This window comes from Lactuca serriola, chromosome 1, assembly GCF_051521515.1.
Source record: "Lactuca serriola cultivar US96UC23 chromosome 1, Lser_US96UC23_V15, whole genome shotgun sequence".
Lineage (NCBI taxonomy): Eukaryota > Viridiplantae > Streptophyta > Magnoliopsida > Asterales > Asteraceae > Lactuca > Lactuca serriola.
Genome location: NC_136408.1, coordinates 36,732,569 through 36,738,966, shown reverse-complemented (window position 1 = coordinate 36,738,966; position 6,398 = coordinate 36,732,569). Strand labels below are relative to the sequence as shown.

The following is a 6,398-nucleotide window of genomic DNA, read 5'->3' as shown; positions in this document are numbered from 1 at the left end:
CGAGAACACCCAACATCCAAAAACCTCAAAGATATCATAATTTGGTACCGTGTGATAAAGAAGCTCAAAAGGACTTTTATTATCGAGAAGCTTAGTTAGTAAGCATTTGATGATAAAAACAACCAATATGAATGCATCAACCCAAAGTGAGGTGGGAGCTTGTGAGTTCTAAATCATGGCAAGGCCAGTTTCAGTAATGTGGTGATGCTTTTGCTCAACTCGTCTGATTTGTTGCGGAGTGTAAGGTCACAAAACTCTATGATGTGTTCCATTTGAAGCAAAGATTGAAGTTACACGGTGATTGATAAAATCCATGATGTCATCACTTTAAAAGGTCTTTTACTTTTCATGAGAATTGCGTTTGGACAAAAGTAAGAAGATTGACCAAAACCTGTGAGAAGTTGGATTTGCGTTTGAGTGGATAAAACCACGTGAACCTGGAAAAATCATCAACAATTGCTGCATAATATCAATAACCATCGGTTGATTCGATTGGTGATGGTCCCCATAAATTGCAATGAATTAGATCAAGAACATGTAGTGACTGCTTTAAGTTATAATCAAACAGTAGGAGTTTACTTTTGGATAGTTGACATGAAGGACGAATAACCGATTTAGGTAAAACAGAAGTTATAGATAAAGAACCAAGTTCTTGCAATAACGAAACAATGTCAAAGTTCACATGACCTAATCTCTTATGCCAAAGTTCAAATAAGGGACTAGTCCTCTTATTTTTCGAAGCAGCCAAAAACACCTTATTTCCTTGCTCGAGAATGTAAACTCCATCTATGCATCTACCTTTTGCAGTTATATCCTTGGTGTTGCGGTTATGAATAGAAAAATAAATATTAGAAAGAAGAAAATTTGTCAGAGAATCATTTGTAAGCTTGCTAATTGAAAGAAGAATCTTCTTGAGATGTGGCAGCCAAGAACATCTAAAAGAGTAAGTTTTTGAGAAAGATGAGAGTTACCAATACCAGAAAAATTAAAACAATTACTATTTCCAACAACAACTTGATCCTTTCCAGAATAAGGAGATGATGAATCCAAGGTTGAAGATTAGTTTATCATGTGGGTAGATGCACTAGAATCCACATACTAATCATGTGTAGTAGTATTGCATTTGGATTGAAAAGCATTAAATAAATTTGCATCAATATAGGAACTGGTACCGTTTTTCTCATAGGTTGAGAGATCAGGGAAGGAAGATGCATAGTGCTCATTAGTCTGACAAAGTCGGCAATGGGGAGGACTCTGTCCTCTGCCTCTACCACCAGAAAAGCCACTACATGACTGTTGACCATGACCACGTCCTCCAAAAGTAGGTGTTCCTCTGTTTGATGAGGAAGAGGTGCGAGTAGTAAAGGCAACAAGCATGGTGGCAGTGGATGTGTGTATGGAGGTCATGAATTTCTCATGACTTTTAGCACTTGACAAAAGGTTTTGAAAGATGGGGTAGGGCAGAACAACTCTATGTGTGGTGGAAAAGGATTCAAACGCAGATCCAAAACCATAAAGAAACCAGTGGAGCTTGTCGTTTTCTTCAACAGGGTGCCCAATAGAAGACAATTGGTCACAAATGGTTTGAAATTTTCTACCGAACTCAGACATGGAGGAAGTATCTTTTTTAGACGTCACAAAGAATCATGTAAAGCTTGGACCTTTTCCATGGAATCGTGACTGAAAGCATTGGCTAGTGATCGCCATATTGCATGTGAGGTGATGAGGTTCAACGTTTCAGCCATAGCCTCCGAGAGAGGGAGGATTGAGTAATCAATAATTCCTATTGATCAGAATCAACCCAAGGTTGATGGGCTTGATTTAGTGCCATCTTACCGTCGACTTCTAGTGTGGCCGACATACATGGGGTGGTTCTAGTGACATGTCCAAGCAAGTTTTGATAAGGTAGAAGGGGTTGAATCTGGTTTTTCCAATGAGGTAGCTGGAGGGGGTGAGTTTAATAGTGAGGATATGGAGAATGGTATCAAGAGGGTGCTCTGCAGAAGACAAAAGAACACCTTAATAAAAAGTTTCATATATATATATATATATATATATATATATATATATATATATATATATATATATATATATATATGCATAGCAAACAACAAGATTCTTTGTGAATTCTTCCTCCCAACTCGAATTTGCACTTCCAAGACAAAGAATATGTAACATACCAAAAATTACAAATAGATTTTTCAATTTTAAAATATAGTAACCAATTAAAACCTTTGTTTCAAAACCATCAGGTAACATTCATTTGATTAAAACCATACAATATCATAAACAATTTACAAAACTGCAGAAACAAATATCTTTGATGTGTGTATACAGTCCCACCGAGCTCTTCTTGCAAGCAACCAACAAAAATGTTTAATCCGTAATTGTAATCATAAATCATAGTGAGTTATCCAGTATACTCCATATTCCATCATACATATAATACATTCACACAAGAGTACGACTCCAGCGCCGAACAATCTAATCTCTTATCAACATAATCATAGCTAACAAACATACATGAAGTAATGGGTCTACTCCAACCCCGAGTGAATATTAAGTGCCAATTCATAGTCTTACATCTTGGCATGGTATACCCCCATGGTATTTCCTTGAAATGCCCTAGGATACCCCCATGGTCTTACGAGCAAGTGCCATGTGCTACCCCCATGGTCTTCCTCTGTGTAACACCCTGTTCGGGATCATTCTATATTTAAGGGCCGTGGGTCGAAAGTTGATTTTGTAAAGGCTTTGGGACTTAAGGAGGCAATGTTTAAACCTTTTGGAAGGAGGTAATGATGTTTATGAGATTTATACCTTTGAATTATATTTTAGAGTTAAAGGGTAAAATGGGAAAATTCATAGGCCGGGTTCTTTAATGAAATATGGATTTTTTTGAGAGGTTCTTAGTCCAAGATATGCAGATAATATTTTAGAGTTTTTTAATACCTTTCTGTAGATATAAAGATCGTCAAAAACATAGTTGGAATGAAGAAGTTATGACTGTTTGAAGTTAGGGCGGTTTTCGGGTTGAGCCACATACGTTGGGCATACTCAAAGTGTACGTTGGGCGTACTAGGGTATCCCTACTACGTTAGTGTAATTTGAGTATGTTGGGCTTACGCGATCACTACCCAAACACTATTTTCGTGTTCTGAACCCTATTTAAGCTCCTTAACTTCCGCAAACCCATTCCATTCTCAACCCCCACCTATCCAACACCCTCTCTTGTAACCCTAACCCTAGATTGATCCTTGTGAACAAAGTGAAGGTGTTTTTAAGTGCTTTGGAGTGTTCGTGGTTGACCTTGGAGAAGAAGGAACTATGAAGGTTGGAGACTTGTACTTAGTGGATTAAGTTGAAAATGATGCACTTTTGGGTCCCTTTGAGACTTAAAGACTAGATGCTGTTTGTTAGGACCATTCGAATGGATAAATTTGGAAATTTTATCCATATGGAACCATTATGAACCATAAAAATGTGATATTGGCCCTTCTATCCCTTCCATACAAGATTTATGATGTCTTATTGGGCTAAGAACTTACAATTTTGGACATTAAGCACTTTATAGCCATGCAAAGTCGTAAACTTCGAAACTTTATAACTTAGGACATCATTTTGATCTTGGATCTGAGTTTTGGATGTAAGGGCTTAATGGAATAAGCTCTTAATGGAGTTATGAGACTGGGTTGTGTACGTTGGGTGTACCTGGTGGTACATTGTACATACACGGTCAACGCCTCGCTTTTGGTCAACATCAGAGTCTGTTCGGCATACTCTCTTGGTACGCAGGGCATACTCTGCTGGGAAGGAATATTGAATTTTGGACCTTGATCATTGACTTTGACCAAGTTTGACCCAAGGGCATTTTCAGTAATTTGATTTATAGTTGGAGATTGCATGAACGAACATGCTAGTTGTCTCTGTGATACTTGCATGAAAGAGCAGGATCTGGCCCCTGACAATTGCATGAACGCATAGGATCTGGCCCCTGACAATTGTATGAAAGACCATGGGGTAGCCCATGGCACTTGTATGTAAGACCAGGATTTGGCGCTCGACATTGCAAGGAAAGACCATGGGGGTAGCTATCTAATATGTGCATATTTAGCTATATATTTAGTATAGATTTTTATTATTTATTGGCTAATTTATTGCAATTTATGGAGAAAAGGTACTTAATTGTGCTTAAATTGTAATCTCATTCCAAAAGATATGCTCGGAAGCAAAAGGAAGCAGGAGATGTGATCGGAAGCTCGGGAACTGAAGAAAGAAGAAAAAGAGCTTGTGTAACGAACCATCAACAAGAGGTTAATTGAACAACCAATTTTTAATTAACCATTACAAGTCTTACTTAACCTGAACCAATAAACTAGGAAATTCATTAATTTTGACAACTGGCCATTGCTTGATTTAATCTGTTTTCTAAGGATTACTAATAGCGAACGTGAACCTAATCACCTTAATCGATAGCCAAAGAAAAATTAATCCATTGCATTTACCATAAAATCAACCATAGGATCACATGATTCAAACCTAAATAGAAGTCCTCTTTATCATTTAATTTAGTTGAATTTTATTTTCTTAGCTATTAACTATTTTCTTTAAGTGTTAGTTGAGTATTTATGTTTCTAGTCTTGCAAAACTAGAGAAAACCCTCCTTTTATTACTTGTTTTTATTTAGATAATCCTAGTAGTTAGTCTTATAATTGTCGTTCCATGTGTTCGATAACCTGCTTGCTTAAACTATACCACTAATTGACATGTACACTGTCTTTTATGTGTCTAATTTATATTTAAAAAAGTAGGATAAAACTAGTTAGTTTCACACACATCAAGTTTTTGACGCCGTTGCCGGGGAACGATTCAAAAATAAATTCTAATTTCTAGTGTTATCAATCCTTTGTGTGAGATATATCTTGCATAAAGTTACTGATTTAGTAATTTAGTTATTAGGTTAAGTTTTAAGTTCTTATGTTTTTAGAATTTTTGTTAAAATTTTTTCTGTTTTAGTCTTGAACTCGCCGAGTGCAATCGAAGCTACTCGGCGGGTCCACAACTGATTTTCATCTTCGTTTTTATTTCGTTTTTTGTTATTTTTATGCGTTTTTTTTGTTTTAATTTCAGGCTTTACATGACCCGAGGATCCAACACACCTCTGGTTCCTCCATTTGAAGACCCGGAATCCGCTCTTAGGAAGAACAAAGACAAGGCCGTTGAAGACACTAACCCACCAAAGAAATCTCCTTTCAAGGACCTTAAATCGGTCTTTAGAAAGAAGAAAAGCAAGAAAGTAGGAGAGTCCAGCAGTCAAAAGAGCGAAGAAAGCAAGCTTGAGAATTTTGAAGAAAACCCATTGCCAAAAGACACCGAATATAAGTACGAATACGATTCCGAATCCGAAGAAGAAAGCGAATTTGAAGGCGAACCAGCAACCACCATGGCTAATATAGATGAAGTTCCCATGGGAAAATGGAAGAAAAAAATATGTGACGATACCGGCCCAAGACTCGTGCAACCCGCAATTCCTGCAACTGCCACCTTTGAACTTAAAGGCCACATACTTGCTCAACTTAAGGAAGTACCATTCTTTAGGAAGGATCACGAAGACACATACAAGCATCTAGACGAGGTCAAAGACTTCGCCGACTACTTCAATGTTCCAAATGTACCTCGCGACATTATTTTACTTCGTATGCTACCTGTCACACTTAAGGGGGTCGCGAAAGATTGGCTGAAATTACTCCCTCTAGGGTCCATCACTACTTGGGCTCAAACGAAAGAAGAATTTATACACCAATTTTGCCCTCCCTCAAAGATAGCCAAGTTGAAGAAAACAATAGCCAATTTTGAACAACAAGTTGGAGAGTCACTTTATGAGGCGTGGGAGAGATACAAGGGCCTACTAATGAACTGCCCACATCATTTTCTAAATAGTCAACAAGAAGTCTCCATTTTCTATGATGTAGTCAATGTAACAACTAAGCAGCTCATTGATTCATAGGGACCTCTCACAAAGAAGCCACCCCCGGTGATAAAAGAACTAATTGATGAATTATCTAAACACGCTAGAGAATATCATAACCCAAGGAATGACTTAACTCGAGGGTGATGGATTTTAGACTATACATCATTCCTATGGTGTACATGCAAACCCTAATAGCTTTTGGATCTAGTTTGTCTAATGAACATGCAATTGAATATCCAAAGCTATTAACCCTAGATCTAGCTTGAAATTAATCATATTAAGATAAAATAGGGTTTAAGATATTACCTTGATTGTTATGTAGTATTAACAATCTCAAATCCTCCTTGTAATGACTTTAGAAAGCTTAGAGTCACAAATGTCACTCCTCTAATGGTTCACAAACACCAAGAGCAAGAGGATGAAGAGG

General features: G+C 37.3%; 1 non-coding gene across 1 annotated transcript; it reads right to left on the bottom strand.

Annotated features, from left to right (window-relative positions):
* Positions 1-5,827: 5,827 nt before the first annotated feature.
* Positions 5,828-5,934, bottom strand: LOC145080785 (small nucleolar RNA R71). Its single transcript, XR_013695370.1, has one exon. It is a non-coding gene; the product is annotated as a small nucleolar RNA R71 (small nucleolar RNA).
* Positions 5,935-6,398: the final 464 nt, after the last annotated feature.